Source organism: Anser anser, assembly GCF_964211835.1.
Source record: "Anser anser genome assembly, chromosome: 1".
Taxonomy (NCBI): domain Eukaryota; kingdom Metazoa; phylum Chordata; class Aves; order Anseriformes; family Anatidae; genus Anser; species Anser anser.
The window spans coordinates 5,096,777-5,115,873 of NC_139720.1; the positions used below are offsets into that span (position 1 = coordinate 5,096,777).

The 19,097-nt window shown below is 37.6% G+C and overlaps 2 long non-coding RNA genes across 5 annotated transcripts; one reads left to right on the forward strand and one right to left on the reverse strand.

The window, feature by feature from the left end:
* Positions 1 to 422: 422 nt before the first annotated feature.
* On the reverse strand, positions 423 to 12,086 carry LOC310883655. Of its 2 annotated transcripts, XR_014573632.1 has the most exons (5): positions 11,904 to 12,086; positions 8,142 to 8,204; positions 7,372 to 7,671; positions 1,240 to 1,618; positions 423 to 524 (listed from the first exon to the last, which is right to left on the reverse strand). It is a non-coding gene; the product is annotated as an uncharacterized lncRNA (long non-coding RNA). The 2 variants fall into 2 exon arrangements; XR_014573633.1 differs by lacking the exons at positions 7,372 to 7,671; positions 8,142 to 8,204; positions 11,904 to 12,086 and adding an exon at positions 2,266 to 2,474.
* On the forward strand, positions 2,526 to 15,959 carry LOC310883659. Of its 3 annotated transcripts, none has more exons than XR_014573634.1 (6): positions 2,526 to 2,956; positions 3,944 to 4,086; positions 8,274 to 8,342; positions 9,248 to 9,325; positions 10,466 to 10,545; positions 15,077 to 15,959. It is a non-coding gene; the product is annotated as an uncharacterized lncRNA (long non-coding RNA). The 3 variants fall into 3 exon arrangements; XR_014573635.1 differs by having other exon boundaries at positions 9,251 to 9,325; XR_014573636.1 differs by lacking the exons at positions 8,274 to 8,342; positions 9,248 to 9,325; positions 10,466 to 10,545; positions 15,077 to 15,959 and adding an exon at positions 4,861 to 7,384.
* The last annotated feature ends 3,138 nt before the right edge of the window (positions 15,960 to 19,097 follow it).

Sequence of the window (19,097 nt, forward strand, 5' to 3'; positions counted from 1 at the left end):
AAGCACAGTCAAACTGAAATACACAATTTGAATGTGCAACAATGCCAGTATTGTAAAAATATGATAGAATTTGAAACTTCACAATTTCATTTATACTGTCATTGCTATATTTGGATAATGAGAAAAATTGTGGAAACTATAAACAGAATTTTAAAATAATAAAAACATTGGAATTTACTCTTTAAGCTTCAGATTTCAGAGTATTTTATATGGTTTTGTAACCACAATGAAAACTTTGCCTTGTGAATACATTTCCCAGAAAGAGTTTTGGTTTTCTTCTGTGTTCAAAAATCTCCAAATAAGCAGACACACTCTGCCTTGCAGCCCATCCCTTTGGTGAGAAAATGCACTCTTGGTATCCTGACTAACAAATAATCGTCAATGTTCATGTGAAAAGATAAAACAAGACACTGAAATGCTCGTTTGGGTCAAAATGAGTTTATTTCCCAGGGCATAGGAAATCCCAGCTGAATTGGTTGCTGCAGTGACACAAGAAACATGCAAACTGTACCCTTGATTAGAATCTGGAAGAGAGAGATAAAAGGTTTATCTGTGTGACAAGAGCTGTTTGATGGACTATTAGATGACACTTTTCTATGTCTGCTTAAATCTCCCAGCTTCTGTTGCTGCTTTGTTACTAAAATAATAATAACAACAATCTTGTCTTTCAAGGAAGGCTTTCTGGCAAACGAAATTGATGTGAGCAAATATGCAAATATCACTAATATTTTGCTTCTAAACACATGCAAAGACATGCATGCGCATGTGTGATATTTAGGCACCATCACGAACTGTAACATGTAAACCTGTCCACGTGTCTTTGTTTTTCCCACACTCTATAATATATCAAAGTTTTCAAGTACTCATACGTGTTTGTAAGCTGGCATAGCTGTAGACAAACAAGCTATTACTGCATAAGCCTATGAACATAGATTGAGGTACAAATACATACATGCTATACCTATATATAACCAAATATAAATGTGTGTATTAATTCACAAATACCTCTATGTATACATATACATATGATCAGACTGCCTTGTTACTGCATATGTAGCATGTATATGTACTCATGTATATTTCTGCCTGTAATACACATACATGTATATTTTCATTTCTATAATATGTGTTCATTATATATACATATATATTAGATAATACATACATTGTGTGCATATATAAAAATATATCTACATACGTATGAAAACCTAAGTTTAAATGTAATTTGACATACTTTACCTCAATTTAATGCTTTGTCTTGGACAACAGGCACCATGATGACCTGATGCAATTCAGCTGTGTTCTCAGTGTGACTTCAGAGTAGGCATAGTCACACTGTGGTGGACTTGCACAAATCAGGTAGACGGTTCTAAATGAGGGATGAAGTGATAGAAGAAGAACTCTTGCAGAATGTGATAGGGACAAGGAGAAGTATATATATATATATAGGGACAAGGAGAAGTCCTTAATCAGGTCTCCCAAATTATCATATTATGTTTGTTTGTGCTCTCAGGTTGGACAAAAGGTGCTGCCTCTTCTGCTGAAGTTCCTTCAACTACTTCCTGTGCGTGCAATTATAATTCACTCCCACTCACTCTGCAGTTAGATGTGGAAGGGCCTACAAGGAAAGACCTTTGCTTCAGACAGCTTCATAAATTCCAGAGGAAAACAATCTTCCCAGAGGTTAACTTAGCCTTTGTTTTCCTTTAAAAACATAAATCCAGGGGAATTTCCCACACAAAGAAATGTCAGAGTTGAAGTTGCATATGGACATACTCCATATACTTCATTGCTAAGCATCTTCCAAAGCAGAATTAACCCCACAAACAGCTCTGAGGCATGTACTTTTTGCAAAATCTCATAACCAAATATATTTACAGGCTTCCCTTCACCCATTCTTCCCCAAGCTGCAGTTCACATCCTGTTCTTCAAGATTATGTTCCAGTACTTAATTAATAAGTGCGCTAAGCATTTCTCGTTGCTGATTTCCTTCTGTTTTAGTGGTTGCCTCATGCTTGGACCAGAATTTGACAACTGAACAGACAGATGGAAAGTCAGCTTAGACCACCTATCTGATTCTTCAGTGAGCTGGAAATGACAGTGTCTTCCCAGCATAGCTAGCAGCAAACCAAAATTACTCCAGATCGCATCAAGAACAGTTTTACTTCCTAAGTAGGGTTATGACTCAGAGTCTTTTTGGATTTTGATAAAACTAATGATAACGATGACATTGCCTTTCTCATCTCTCCTTGTTTTCTGCCTCACCTGTCTACCAGATGTTGTCTTTCTCAGAAACAACCAGGTTGCCTGTTCATTCTGCTGCTTCATAGCCTCAGGTCAGCATGGTTTAACTTCCCAGATAGAGCTATCTGGCTGTAGTATCCAAGGATCTAATTCTCATTTGCTTCTGGTATATCAGGGAGATAATCACCAGCTAAGGGCCTGAGGGACAGCTGGTCCTGGTATGGCTTCAGCTGCTGCAGCTAAACAGGAACCAGATGGGAGGTACCAAGAACATATCTATGCTCTGCATACCCATCAGCAGCTGAAATCTATGTCTGTGTTACATTTCCTTGGTGGTTAGTGGAAGAAAATAGTCGCTTTTAGGGCAAAGTTCACCCTATCGTAAAATTGTCATGTAGAATAGGCCATAGGAACCATATCCCTTGACTATCGAGGGATCTCAGGAAGATTAGGTGGCGTGTAGATATTTAAAAATAAGTGAAGTGAACTTCCCCAGTAAATTGGAATCACAGGGCTTTTGTGTAGTCACAGCAGTAGAGAGCTGATGACCACAAATATGTTAATTTAGAATAATTTATCTGGGTTAGACTGCAAATTTCTGTCCAAGGTGCTCTGAAATTCTCAAAGCTACGTTTTGCACTGCTTATTTTCTAGAAGCATTATGAAGAGAATGATAATCTTAGAAAAGAGCAAGCCACAATGTTCCTTGAAGGTGAGTGATGTTTGTGCATGAGCTTTTTCTGTTTTTTTTTTTGTGCAACTTTATGATCTCTTAAATGTGTGCATATGTATATGTACATATATATATATGTATGAGAGACAACTAAGTAACTTAAAATGAAAATGCACCAGAATTGAACTAGCAGAAGTTATTCTACACACAGTGAGTCTGTTCTCCATGTCTATCTTAATCCATGCATTACAATTAAATCCACTTCTCTGCACCTGAGTCTATTCACTACATCAAAGCCATCCCACTAAAAGTACTTATTTCACAGTAATTCAGCTATTAATTGGCATTTTCTTCCCCTGCTCCCCCCATGCCAGCCCTCTTACTGTCCTCCTGGAATCATTTATCATGAGCCATGAAAACTCTCATGTCACCTTGTAGTGTGGAATAACTGGAAAGTGTGAATGGTGTTTGGAAGGACTCATTGTCTGATTTATGTTATGCTAAAAATAAGCACTTCTGCTCAGGCTCAGCCTCATAGCAATTTTCTTCATCTGCGGGCAGTGCAGTCACTGCTGCCAAATTGTGCAGAAATGCAGACTCAGCAGGACCAGTTCTTCAATTCATACTGCTACTGATTTTTCTTTCTTTCTTTCTTTATTTTTGTACTTACTCTTGATTTACATCTGTTTAAGGGTAAGTGAATGAGGTCTAATGACGACCAGTAAGGTTGCTTTTGATTTATATTGCTGACTGAGCATCAAGCAAAGTCCAACTGAGCTGTACTAGGTCTTAAGATATTCTGGGTATTAAAATTACAAAATTTGATTTTCTTTTTCTTTTAACTGGAACACAAACAGATATGAAAATGGACTATAAAAATATTTTAAATGTTAAAAGGTGTCACTTGTTCTCATAGGATATAAATAATTGCAATGCACTATGTAGTCAAGAAAGCAAAATTACCTATGGCTTTAAAAATATTTTGCCTTATAAGCCAACTATCCCTCTGCACCAAAATATTTACAGTGTCACTGTTAAAAAATTGAGAGGCAACATACCCACTGGAAATGTCCAGAATACCTGGATATTGCAGTCTGAGACATGGAGCAGTGAAAATGGGAAGGACCTTGACATGAGTACTTGAAAATGCAGAGGCCACCGTGAAAGAGGTATGTAAAATGCTTCGAACTGTCATATAGTTTCTAACACTTGGACTCTGATATCGGTTGCAGGGTCAAAGAGTGGGAAAGCTGTGATTAGAGTTCATGGTTTCCACTCTTGGGGAATTCCAGTACTCGGAAATGAGACCCTGTTCTGATTCACAACATAGATTTTTTTTTTTTTTCCTCTCATGATTTTCCAAGGAACTGAAATGAAATAGTGAGGAAAAAAATCAGATCAATCTAATCATTTAATGCTATTTCTACATTTTTTCCCTCTCTAAATAAATATTGTGTCAAATAAATATATTTTAAAGTTATTTGAAACACAGATATAATTGTTATAGTATTATACAATTGAATATATATATATTTTTCTTCTCGTAGAAATGCTAAAAAATTCATACAGTTTCATTCAAAGCTTCTATTTTGACTAGAGCATTTTATGATAGGGGAAGAATATGTTGAGGTTGAGGAATTTTAAGCTAACTTCAGCTTTGCCAGGAAAAAGCAGAGACTCGTGGGTTTCTGCAGAAGCGTAGTTTCTAAGGTATTCATTTGATCTGGACTTATTACCTATCAAATATAATAAAGGGAATTATGCTTTTAAAAATGCTCAGAAAAAAAAAAATCAGTGCTTTTAAGTAGTGGGTGTATCACTTTGGTCAAAGGTCCACCTTTTATTCGTGTACCTGTGGCTTTCTTCTGTAGCACATTAATGGTACTAGAGCTTTTATTATTTGCTTAAAGGGAGTTCTTTGTGTAGTTTCATCTGTTCTCTAGGAAGCTGAAAGACAAAATTCCTGGACAGAATTATGCCATTGGTTCCAACAAGGTAAATGCAGAGAAACAGTGGCATAAGTGTAGAGTCACCTACTGGTGTAAAAGGAAAGCCAGCATCCTCCGTGATGGTATTGCGACACCAGCATGGACCTGCCTGTCCTGATCGCATGGGTTAACATCAAAACAGTGCCAGCCAACACAAATACCTCTCAGTGAGACATGAACACTGATAATTGTTTGTGGAATCTCTTGATTTGTTTGGTTCTGAAAAGAAGGATGTAGGTACTTTTGGAAATTGTATGTAGGATGTGACTGGAGCTGTTTGTTTATCCATTGGTTGGGAGTTGAGAGACTTTTTTTTTTGGCTAAATTTCAGTGTAAACAGGTCATAATATGTGTTGCTTGTATGGAGAGAGCGTGGATCTCTGTCCCAAAGCTCACTATCAGACATTTTCATGTTCGTGGTGGAAAGCAGTAGTGTTCAGCTTCCAAGGAGGCTGATTTTGTCAAAGTCACATATTCCGGAGGAATCAAAAAAAAATAATTTTTTCAACACAAAATTTATTTGGCAACCTTCTGCCTCACCACTGACACTGATAGCAAAGCCAGGAGGAGCGCCTGTTTATGGTAAGCACTATTCAAGTGCCCAAGAAAGAATTATTTCTGTCCCTGAAGCTCTCACAACCTAACCAGATGGTTTGCAAAGGCAATATTGCTACCTGCCATTCACTGAACGAGGATAAATGCACACAAGAAATGTGTGACAGGCACAGTCAGATCTCCCCAATTCTGTGTTAGTAGTGAAACTGAAAGGCCTCTTTGCTTTCTGTTTAAGCTTAGTTGAAGTTTGTGCTGAATTGGGATCTAGGACTTCTTATACAGAGACTTTGAACGGCCCCATGCTTCAGTTTCCCTATCAGCAGGGAGGGTAATAACATTATTTAAATCAGACTAATTTACATCAGGTTAGTCATTAAAATACTATAGAATTCTTTAGCATTCGTTAAAATGCTACAAGAGAACAAGATACATCCTGTTTTGATTACTCATGGTATAGGATTACTCACAGGGTAGGTTTTTCTCCTGATCAGATGCCCACTGTTCTTTTAACCAAAAGAATAACGTGACTAACAGAAAGTACTGTAATGTTGACAGTGAATACCAAATGCTTCTATTCCATGAATTCTTCTTCATATGTAAAAGAAATGACTGAATGACTTACTGCAAATGCTCATCTGAACTAAAGCCACTTAATGCAAAAGGGCACAAGCAGCAAATTAAGAGCGCACAGCAGATTTTGATCTCAGTTCAATGAGTTTTGCTTGGGCACAGGTCCATTGGCTTCTTCACCCATCCAAGTGAGACACAAATCAGGCTGACATACGTATGCATGTCTGATAAAAGTGCGCAGGGTTATGTCCATATTAGTCATGCGATAACAGGACAGATACATGTTAGGGTGGAACAGTGTTAGCAAATTATCTCACAAAAGGCTATTTGTCTTCCTTGGGATGTGTGCCACTGTTATAACGAGTCTGAATAAATCTACATTCCTGACTTCCTGTCATGGAGACTTAATCCAGCTCAGTCAGCGAAGGGATGCAGGCTACAATAAAATGCTTGGAGAAGGAAAAAGCTACAGTAGGCCTTGCGTTCTCCCTCCTGCTGATCCACAGTTCTGCTCTCAGGCCCACACAGTGGAGACAGTGAAGGAAAGGGCTCATCAAACATTGCAGCTGTGATGTGGCCAGCTGGCTTCCCTTCATAACCACTGGCCAGATGTTGAAACATAAGTGACACGTTTCTTATTCAAAAGTAATGGCCCAAACAGGCCGTGCTGTGATAGTAGCTATTTCTGTATTGACCAGCAGCCTTCAGCAAAGTGTAAATCCTTCCATTTTACCTGCTCCTCTATTAACTGTGGTAACATCGTGACATGCCAGAGCCCTCTGCACTACAGTTCCCCTCTCTGCGACACAAAGAGAATCATCACAGCAGAAACAGCAGGAATTTAAGCTCCCTGTTGGCTTTGCTTAAACCACCACTAATGTGCACTAGAAACACTCCTGTATTCTGTCTTTCATCAGTAAAGCAGCAGTATATGTTAACTCCTTAAACTTCAGAAAGATGTGCAAAGCTAGCCGGCCTACACCTTAAATTAACCAAGGATTTATAGGGAAGAGTGAGCAGAGAAAGAGAGAGCATTAGACTTACTGTCCCCTCCCCAAAACTCAGCAGAAAGGAGCAGGACATCCTGGATTGCATCTGTCTGTGCTCACAGTCTTTGCCTGTCTGCTGCTTTTGGGTTATGAGCTCTTTTGTAACCAGCCTCTGCCACGGAGGTATTTATAAAACAAATTTATAATCACGGGATCCCATTCTCAGCTACCAAATATTATTGCTATACTGACTCGAGGACAGCCAGCGATGGAAGAAAATAGCTCTGTTCGACTCCTCGCCCTGTTTGCTGGAGCAGGGCCTAAACCGTGAAGTTTACATATTGTTTAATACCGTGACCTCTGCGCACTTGCTAATCCCTCATCCACCACTCTGCAGCTTCTTTCTTGCCCTCAGCCTCCAGACTAATACCCAGAAAGATGCTTGGATTTCCAAAACTGCAAACCACGCAGTTGTCAAATTGGCAGGGGACATTTTGTGGACTCAGCATACCACCCTGTCATGACCAGGGCTGCAGGATCTCTCCTTCCTGTGGATAATCACATCTTCAAGTGCATCAAGCCCCTTCCAGCTGCAGCAGGATTTTGATGCCAGCAGAAAGATTGCTTCTCACTCTCAGGGCAAGCTGAAATACTGCAAGTGGGAAAAAGACTTTGGAGGCTATTACCTGGATAAATAATATTTCCCAAATCAATGTTTATATCCTTTAAATTACCAATTAATCCCCATTGTGATGCTTCTTAAATACTGTCAGATTTTATTATTGATGGTTTTGTACTCTGGGATATTTAATTTGTGTTACAAACTCAGGAATTTTCTCTTTTATTCGGGAATGCCCAGTGCTTCTTTGTTGCAGGCTCTGAGTACGAGCTTCCAGGCAAGCAGAGAAGCCATAAACCCACGGTGTTTCACTCCTCTACAGTACCTGTACACTGACATGCCCTTATCCTATGGCATACAGAAGGTGATTCATCCCACCGTTCTGGAGAGTTTAGCTGCTTTACATTTTTTCTGCATGCATGACAAGCAGTGATCAGGACGCAGCTGATGGTTTGAAAGTTCAAATCCAAGCTACATCTTAGCCATTGTTTGTATAACTGTACCTTAAAAATCAGTGTTTAGGAGACTGGAATGGGCTGCTCACACTTTCCTTCTCTTTAAAGTTTCTGGAAAAAAAAAAATATATAGGGAGAGACTTGTATTAGCATGTCACTAAATCTGAACCAAAATTTCAGACCACACAAAGTGAATTGAAGAGGAAGACCTTTCCTGGAGGACAGTCACTGGGAGAGAAATCAAAGCAGGTAAGCGCATAGATCCCGTGTCAAAACGACTGTATATAGAAGTGACTTTTTCTAAAAATATGTGCCCAAAATAGAGCACCTGGCAGTGCTTGTCATGCAGTGTCACTGAGAAACACTGATTCAGCAGTTCTGCACAATGTGTAAGAGAAAACCCCTGTCACTGCTTCTATAATTAAGCTCACTGGAATACTTGATTATTAGGAAACACTGAAAATATGTGCATGCACATATTTAGTCCTAATGTAGAACCCTTTGCCTCAAAAAAAGTGCCTTTTTGCCCTTACATCTTAGAAAAAGTTTTCTCTCTTCTTAGAAACATAAGTTCTCCCCCCAGAAATTCTGTTGTTTAAACCTCGGTTTTCGTGAAACATAACAAAAAAATAATGACATTAATTTCAATGCTTTGAAATAGTTCAAAAGGAAATGTTTCATTTGGAAGCATCTTATTAAAAATCAAGCACCTCCCAACATAAACACTTTCCAGGGGGAAAAAAAAATGACTCAGCCTCATACCATTCCTGGAAAAAAAAAAAGATATATAAAAATCTGAGTTTGTTTACTGACTGTCCTTGTGACTTTAAAAATAAAAAAATAAAAAAAATCCTATCAGTAGGAACAGCGCTAAATAGGTGTGCAGGAAATGAATAAATTTGATAAAAAATTACTGAGAGCAAAAAATACAGAAAAGGAGGGGGAGGCTTTGAAATTATATTATGTAAGGTGTTATGTTATGAAGAAATATTAAACAAAGGCCTTCCCTGAAACACAATCATGTCCATATTGAAATTAAGTACCTTTTAAATATAAGGCACATACTTCACAATACAGATTCTCCGAGGGCTTTGATTAAGAGGTGGCAGGAAAAAGCTTTTAATTAATATAATATGTTGATTTCTGTTTTAAAGCAGATTGTTCCAAGAGCTGCAATCACATAAGCAAGTTATTCTTCAATAAGTAAGAAGGAATTAGGAGCCAGAGCGAAGGTAAGTATGCAAGACTATTTAATTGTTGGCTTTTTTCTTTTTTCTTCAGTATTCTAATTGAGCCTGGAATTTGGATATTTCTGAATAGTTCTAACAGTTACAGGTTAGATCCTGTCTTGAATCCAGACCTTTTTTATGCCTCTCAGGCCAACATTTATTCTGTATAATGAAACAGAATTTTCTTGAGGAAATAATACCTTCAAAAACCTTTGCTTCAAAAACAGGCTTTTGCCTTTGGCCTGAGGCATCATTTTTGGAGACCATGCCACTTGAAGCAAAGAAATGGCATCTAAACAGAGCTCTGAAAATCACAGTAACATTAAGTTTGTCTAATCAAGTGTTCTGATATAGGGAAATTTCTCTGGATCATAAGTTAACCAAACAGTTATTCAAATAGGTGTACAGTCTTTAACATGAATTCAAGATATTTGCTCCATTTACAACTCATGGCAATGCATTCCACAAGTTAATTATCTGCTGTCTTAAAAACAAACAAATAAACAGCAAACCAACCAACAACAAGAAAACAACAACATCCCCCTGCCCCTATCCCCCATTTAATCCATTTCACAGTAGCTATGTTGCTCATCAAATGCCTTAAACATTTAATATTTTGGAAAGGATATTAACTCAGGGCTTTTTAAAGCCAGAAAGATTTATTTTCTCATCTTTCTTGACCTCCTAAGTGACAGAGGTCATGGGACTTCTCTGAAGTAATTCCTGCATTAACTGTTCTATGTTGTTTTCAGTAGATCCAAAATTCACAGAGGACATCACTCTAGCTTTGAAAGTGGGCAGTGGTGGAGGGAGTTGTTCCATTATTTAATTACCCTCATTTGTTCCAGCCCATGTTTGTTTGGCTTCTAATTCCATCTTTTGGATCATGTTATACCTTTTTTTGGTAGAACAACTATCCCTCTCCTTGTCCATTGTTGATTTCTGTTCGAAGTGTAATATTTGTATGATTCAGATCCTGATTTGCCCTTTTAATTATTCAGCTCTCCTCTGCTCTTCATATTATTAATATACTTTTATCAGCACTGACTTAAAATAAAATGTCAAATAATAATTTCAGGTCCACAGTGCTTAAAAAAAGAACTTTTTATTCAATGACCTTCTCCACTCACTTGTTCATTTCAGGGCTTCTGCACTGTCCCACATCAGAATTCTCTCCAAAGCTAAGGCATGGGGTGTTCCAGATACCACATCTCTTTCCCCAGGCAAGTTAATGGTTAACAAATACCAGTCCAACACAGATTTCTAAAATTTGTAATCCCTTCCTAATGGTGTTCTGTCAACCTCTGATGAACCTTGTTCTTGTGTTTGGATTATTGAACCTCCCTTGAAAGAGTATTGCTACTGCTTTCTGGAGACAGTGGGTCTGTTAGTGAGGGCAGAGGTATTTCCTGAAGATTAGCTGTCTCATCCTGATGGGGGTATTGCATGATTAAATTCATTTCAAGCAAGCCAGAAGAATTCTTTTTATCTGGAAACTTTGACCTCCTGTGTGAATTGGATCCTGAATGACTTCCCATTCAAACTAGGGAATAAAAGTTCTGCCAGAAAGGAGACCTAAGGAGGTACTGAGAAAGTCAAGAAAGGAGACATTCTCAGAGTATTGTGACTAAGTTAAACATAGTTTGGATTTCAGGTGGCCAGAACTTTTGCAACCAAAAATAGTCAATGTATTCCTCAGTATAAAGATGTCAGGAACTATCCCTAGGGTGTTGCATGTGGCTGTGGGACACCTTTGGTGTTTGCAGTCACTGAGATCCTGGCTGAGGTTTCAGGTTGCTCTCAAAAGAGTTCAAGGGGACAGACAGGACCAGTTTTAGGTCACTTGGTATTTTGAGACCGTGTCCTTGATGGCCCTTCACAGATAGGCTGAGGCCCGAGCTCTATTATCCTCTCACTGTGTAAAATTTCATATCTGAACTTTAGTTTTTTTTTTTTTCAAGAAGAACAAAACTGAGAAATATAGCACTATAGATTAAAAGTGGTTATGAAAAGATGAAACAGCTTTCACATTCATGATCATGTTATTTTTTTAAATATATTATGCTAGATTTTTATTTTTTTTTTCATTCTGACACATCTAGAATATAAAGATGACTTTAAAACACAAGTTTAAATGTCCCAACAAAGTATGAATTGATGCTTTAAAAGAAGTCATGTCTCATTAGAAAACCCCATGCATCAGAGATATTGTCACTTAGATTATTTTAGAATATCCTAGGGAAATAAAAACTTGTGGTTTCTGTGACCTGTTACAGCAGATGGAAAGATAACAATTGTGACCAGACATTTTGGATATGAAAACACCTAAGAGAGCTGTTTTCATTCCTCTAGCAACTGACAGAAAAATGGTCAAGTCAGCTCTTCAGCATATCAATCTGCCTACAGATTTGGAAAATCACTTATGATCTGAAACTTAGCTAAAATAGAACAACACTAAACCTCACACATCTGCTAGTCAGCTCAACATAACCACATCACCAGCCCATGACAAGGATGTTCCTTAATTCTAGTTTCTTCTCCGTACTTTCAGGAACTAGAACCCCATCCAGCATTTTCTTACCTTTACCTGCTCTTGTCAGGGGTCCCACAGTAAGCCCATAGATGCTGAAAGGAGCTTGGTTGATGGGTTGAATGTTGGTTGCAGCAGATTATGTTACTCTTCCATTGGGAGAGAGGCAGAGGTGGTTGTCTTAACCAGAAGTAGAGGTAGGACAAAGTTAGGTGTTCACAAAGCATTCATCCTTGTCTGACTGGAATAAAAGACAACCTGAACCACCTTCTGCCTGTGCTGGTGGGTGGATATCTGTATGCTGGAGTGTGTGTGCCAAATGAGAGTGTGCCCTGCTGCAGCCATAGCCTCGGGAAAGCTAACATCTCTCCAGGGCTCTGCTTTCTCTCTACCTCATGAGAAGTGGCCGCACAGAATGGAATGATTGATGCAAGTAGGAAATTTTCCCACTGAAATCAGACAAGTCAATTGACTGAAATATTTTTTGAATTCATGCTAATCGAAGAGAACCCTTTCAAATGAGGAAAAAAAAAAAGCTGTAGGAAAGTGGGAAAGAGATACTGGAAAAATGTAAATGTTTTTTTATTTGGACTCTTTCAAAGTAATGTGAGGTGATGTTTCATTTAAAAATATACTTCAGTTTTATTTAGAGTAGAATAAACATCCTTTCCAAGGGCTCAGAAGTAAAACGTTTCATTTCAGTCTGAAAAAAAAAAATTGACTTGAAATGAAACTTTTTCTTTTGCTGCTGTTTGCCTAGCTTCCACATCTCTTTTTCATGTCACTTCAAAATAAAATCAGAAGCCGTATGAAAAAAAGTGACAGTGAAACCCAGGCCTTTCACATCTCTTGTATTTAGCTGTAAAACTGTTGGGCTTCTTAGCATTTTTCATTCATTTAACTGTACTCGTCTGTAGCAACAGTGCATGATCTTAGAGGAACTATCTGCTACCAAAATGAGACAGATTCCTGCAGAAAGAAAATCTGCAATTTTGGCTACTGATGATGTTACGTGGTCAGCAGAAATGTGAATACCAGTGCAGTCTCCTCTGATGAAGGGCCACTGCTTGTATATGGATCTTGCACTGTTTCACAGAGCCCCACAAAATTCATTTTCAGTAGTTTTCTCATTTCTTTCCTTTTCCATGCCCAACTTCCAAACAGGAGGTCAGGTTAAACTTCTGGCTGGTATAATAGCTAATTACACTCCTTATTTGGCCTAGGATGCAGGGTGAGGCATAAATTAGGACCTGATAGCTTAGTTGGTGCCGCGGCAGGCTATTAGATGTGTGTCAGTGAGCAAAGATCTGATCAAAGCTCACAGTGAGGCAGTCAGAGGTCGTGAAGCATGGCTGGGGCCTAATTGCTGGGCTGGGCACTAAAAGGAAGTTTGCAATGGAAGGCCATTAAGCTGCAGCCTTTCCAATCAGTGGAGCAGAGCTATGGAGAAATGCTGTTTTGGTGAGTAAGGCAGGGAAACAAAGGGTCTGGTGCTAATCCTGCTCCATGTAATGATGCTGATGGCTCACCTGGTTTCTAAAGAGCTTTTCTAAGGAAGGGCAGAGTCTGTCCCTAAACATCAGTTCTGGCAAGAGCCTATTTTGAACACTTTCTCTTAATTTAAATGGTTTGGTCAAAAGAAGGAATCTTTCTTCTTATTATTTTTTATTATTTATTTATTTATTGTTATTTAAGAGCTGGCACAGAGAAATTCAGCTGGTTGTAAATGAGCTGGTGGCAACTTGGCTTGTAGGGTAGAGGGTGGTGAGGGCAGAGAGTTTATACTTTTGAACAGCTGCACTTACAACAAAATGGGAGAACAGTAATAAGTGCTCTTTATTCTCAAAATTGCCCTAGACACTCTGTGCAGCCCATAAGCTTATTTTGCCCATTTTAGGAATGAGGAAACTGAGGCAAAATGAAATTAGCATGCTAATCAGAGTACAGTCTTCACTCTCTTTGTATTTTTACACTCAGATTCCCACAGCTCAGACTTTTCAGAGTCAAAATGACATATCTTAACTGATTTGAAGAAGAATGAAAAACCATTTCCCTATTTTGTTCCCTTCTATCATAGAAGTTAATCATCTGTGATGTATCAGTCACATCATCAACCTTGTTTCCTTTCAGCTCTTTTTCAGAGCTCTGAGAAATTTTCCCAGTTAAACTTTTGTTGAGGACGGTATCAGTCTCGATTTCTCTCTCCTATTCCTCAGAAAAGTTTGAATAAAATAAAATAAATGGTAACTCTTTGTAAGTTCAGTGAAGGAGGACAAACGCTTCTATTTTTTAAACATCAGTATCATTTTTATATATGTCAACAGTTTAAATGAGCTAGCTGTTTTAGTTATAACATGACACAAGACCTAAATAGCAGAGGCCAAATATTTTCATGTCTGTTTGGAAGGGGCACCTTGAATATAAACAACGATAAATAATACAGAAAGGTCCGGTGGTTCCAACCAAATATGGGTTATCAGAACGAAGGCTGGAATTTCAACACAGAGAAATTTCCGCTCTGTCAACATTTATTTTCAGTCTGGTTTCAAAGAAAATGTCAAATTTGGGGGGAAAGAAAAAAATCTAATGAATTCTTAAGACATAAATGTTGAAATGTATTGGTAACACTTCAGCTTTCAATTACTCCCAACTATGTTGTTGCGAAGTAAGAGAAACTGTAGTTTAGATGAGTCATGTTCAATGTTTCTTCATGGGTTCTTTGCCATAACTACATTTCTCATGAACCCACGTGTCCCAGCTCATGGAACATTTTCTTGATTTGTGAGTCAATATCCAGCCTCTTAGGCCATGTCACTTAATTTAATCTAACATGAGAACTCTACAAGAAACAAATACAGTTGCAGTAAAAAGATCTTACACAAACTCCCACCTGGATGGGAATAACTTTTCACTCCTTCTCTCCTTTTTCTCTCCCCTACCTGTCCTTGGGGCAGGGCATGAAAGTGTCATTGGCAATGGTAATTATTGACAGGTATAACGTAATTACCAAGGTATATCACCAGCCTGTCAATGAATTCATACCTTTTAAATATACAATTTATTATTTAAATATATAATTTATTATTTAATGAACTTTAAAAATAGAACTTGTAGCTGTAGTTTTCTTTCTTTGGATCAAAGGAATTGTAATTCCATTTAAATGAATGAATTTAAGGAAAATATACTGAAACAAAGATTAAAATCTTTTGCATGGTATTTCACAGGTGGCACAGAAAACAAGAACAACATTTGATAGGTTTTCCAGCTGCTTGCAACCTATTTTCTTTCAAAGAAAATCACTCACTGTGTTAAAACATTAAGAGAAAGGAAAAAAATATTGTTGCTGGATTTGTCTTTTTCTTTTCCCCAGTATTGAAGAAAATGAGAAGAGAAATCTGTTTCATGTCTCTTTCTGTGCTTTTCATACAACTTAACTAGATTATTAGAAATGTTCAGTAATAATCTGTAGATGAAAGGAATGTTAACTCTTGAGTCTTTATTATGATTAAGGCTTGAAGTCATTTGAAAATTGTATGTGGAACATGATCTATTACATCTTATGGCAAATAGGAGCTCATATATTTAGGCTACAGCTAAAGAGTAACATCTGCCTATGTATTGAAGAACTAATTGCTAGCAAAAGAGAAATGAATATGTTTGTGACTTCGTATGGTAAACTCGGCAATAAAGAGAATAAGGTCCTGATGTGGAAAATTGAAAGCCAGTTGTTCTGCAGAATAAAACTATTCTTCTGTGAGGAGTAATGGAAGAAAGCTTTTTCTTTTATATCCTGAGACAGAAGGCAAGCACAAGACTATATGCTTTTAAGCTGAACTTCCAAACCCATGACTGATAAATTGGTTTCAATAGATGTTGATGGTAATACTGCCACAGGCAAAGGTGTTCTGGCAACAGACCTGATCCTGTTGAACTCAAAAGCAAAATTTCTTAACTTGCAGTATCTGTCTTGGTATTTACACATTTTAGAAATAAGCCAGCAACCCAGATTTAAGAGCGGTATTTGAACTTCTCTAAACGCAGTCTTGTTACTGGTCTTTGCATTCTGCTTGCTAGGAAGTCAAAATTATGTCATTTGAAAATTTCATATCTGGATCCAGTTTTTATTTTAAAGTACTCTCAGCACTTCAGGTTGATCTGTTCCAGTGTTTTAGTTCAGGTCTCCCTATTCTCAGTTTTATACATTTGTACATGCAAATGCTTGAAGTTTCTTATTAATATGCATGCAATCCTATGGAAAAAAAAAAGTTATATATATTTTTGTTTCTCCAATTTGTGGTTTCATACATGGGAAAAAGAAGCAAAGAGGAAATATTATCCTTGGCTTGATCTGCTGTAAGTACCACTATCATGTAAATATAGCCTTGAAGAACACAAAAATTACTCAAATGAATTTGAAACACTGTTTGCAGACCTCAACTTCATTTTACAAAAGCACCTGTTGGAATCTTATGTATCTAAATAATTAATTCACTTAAAAAAATCATTTTAATAATTAATTAATAATAATAAAAAAATACACTTGTATGAAGAAAGCAACTTTCTAAGCAAATTCTTCAAGTGATGTAGTGCTCAATCAGGAGAATTAAAGGAAGAATATAGGTTTCTTACTCATAGCCTTTCCAAAGGTTTTGGTAGCACAGTTACTTAGGTATATTTAAACATCTCAGAGAAGGGTCCTTTACTTTAAGAATATACCACTGTTGACAGTTTGGTAGATAAAGCACATGTATCTGGAACCAAGGAAGCATAGGTGTGGGGTTTAATAGATGCATATGTATACCCCTCAAATACATATAAACAACTACATTGTTAAGGCATATGATACAATCCTAGCATATACATGTGGGTATACAATCTGTGTGGGTTATTGAGTTCAATAGAAGCTGATTCTATTCAGATACATGACATCACTGAGATCGATAGTAAAATAATACTAGCATTTCTGGTACTCATATCTAAAACAGGATGTGGACAAATTGGTAAGTGTTGAATACTATCGACTAAGTTGAGTTCCAGGTCCAAGTCAAAAATGTTCACTCCTTAGTGAAGTTCTTTGGCATGTCTGCTGCAGACACTCATGCAAGATGATTGCAGCAGCCTCTTAAGAGCTAAAAAATGTAATAATGAGTTTGTTGTGTATCGTTTTATCTGCCATTTGCTCTCAGTTGGATGCAAAAGGCTTGTTTGAGCAGTAGGAAACACATACTAGTGACCTGTCAACTCACTGGCAGCTCTCAGGTCCATGGTTTTTCTTTGCTAACCCTGCCAATATACCTCGTAGATGATGTCTATGTGTACAGGGTAGAACAGAGTCCATTGGTGCTGGAAAAATATTATAATGGCTATGTTTTCCTGGATGAATTTGGATCTTGCAAGTCTAGCCTGGAATAAACAAGTTACTGAAACCTACTTAATAGACGTATATTGAGCAGGCAGAGAACTGTATGGATAGATAAATAATTTTCCAGTCTGCACAAAAAGTGGTAAAAAATCACCAAACACATGGAGGAGCTGCAAACTTATGAGGAGATTCTTATAGTCAAATGGTATTCAAAGTATTACATGAGTATTAAAAAAATAAAAATAGAAAAAATCAGCATGGACTGATGTCTTCATCCACAGCCAATGCAAGTCCTGGATCATACCCAGGTGTAAGGTAAGACTGCCTGGAGCCAAAGATATCTCGAAACTCCCAATACAGTCAGCATTTCCTGACCCCACTCTTCTCAAAATCCTTTTCCGCAAAAGAAAGAGCAAATCAATACCTAGTTAGTTTAAGCATTTATGCACATGACCCTCTAATGTCAGACTATAGATACATATGGGGCAATGCATTAATATCGACATGGACTCCACTAAAATGTTAGTGAAGTACTAGAGGTATTGAGGACAATGAATTTATACAAATATGACTATGCAAAATATAAATAATTTCATGTCTGTTTAGTGGACTCGGAGTATTAACATAAAATAGCAAGTCATGTAGCCCTTCCTACTCTTCAGCAAAGCTGATCCTGTGTGTAAATTTTGCTCTCTGTATTCTGGGAGTTCTGAATTTAACTCACTACTGACATGGTATAACTTACCGTTTGAACTACTTAGTTGGAAATTGTCATTTTAAGTTCCCATTCAATGTCTGCCACATCTCTTTCTTGATAGAAATCATTAATCTTTATTAAAATCCTCTTGATGGATAGACTTTAAGGGTGGTATTCTGGATTTGCAATACTGGAAATGAGAACAGTGTTTGATGCTCAGTTACTGGAGTGAAGATAGATCTTTATTTGACGTGAAAACAGCTCTGGCAAGCTGTGAATTTACCCCAAATTATGGCTACCCTGTACATTTCTTTCCTCCATTTCCATCCAGAAAGACAGCCTCCTTGTTGGAAATTTCCATTCTCCCAAAGCAGCTCCCCGGCAGGTTTGCACTGGTTCAAAGCATATCTAACATGGCAATTGAGAGGTTTGTTGGGTTCACATGCAACGCAGAAAGCAATTTTACTTTTATACTTGATGTTCTTGTGCACATCTGACCAGAGTAGCCAAGTGCACAAGTTGTAATCTTACCAAAAGCAGTAGGTTGATATCAAAGACTTTGCAGTGAAGCAAGGAATTGTGGCAGTACTTCAAGGAACAGGTTTGCAATTAACTGTTAAATACAGATTGAAGGAATGCCCTGCTTGGTTGCTGCAGGCTTTCCTTGCGTGCCAGAGATGACTGAATCTAAAGCACAGAGCATGGCAAGATGATAACCTGTTAGCAGGGGGAAAAATATGGGGAGAATTACTGAGTAGTTGATAACATGCTGGCTGGTTAATAGTTTCAAAATATTGCACAACATAACAAATCGGACCCTCTGAATTACAATTCTTTTGACAAAAAATAAAATGGAAGTAAAATAACCAACTCATATTGTGCAAGTGAGGTTTCTTAAAAAAAAAAATCAAAGGATGTTAGAAATTGCTCAGCCTACACACTCTTTCTGCCATGGAATGACAATACAGATAACAGTGCATGCAACTTGGAAAAACAAAACAAAACACTTTGCTGCAAAACTAGAGTAAACTGAGAAACTGAGATAGTTTTTATTCTTGGCGATGTAATCTAGGGTCTATTGCGCTCAGTGGTTCTAATTTTAGGGTGAGAGGTATGGAACAGACTATTTTGATTCTGTTTTCTGCCTGGGGTTTTATTAGACCCCTTTTTTTTTTTTTTTCTTTTT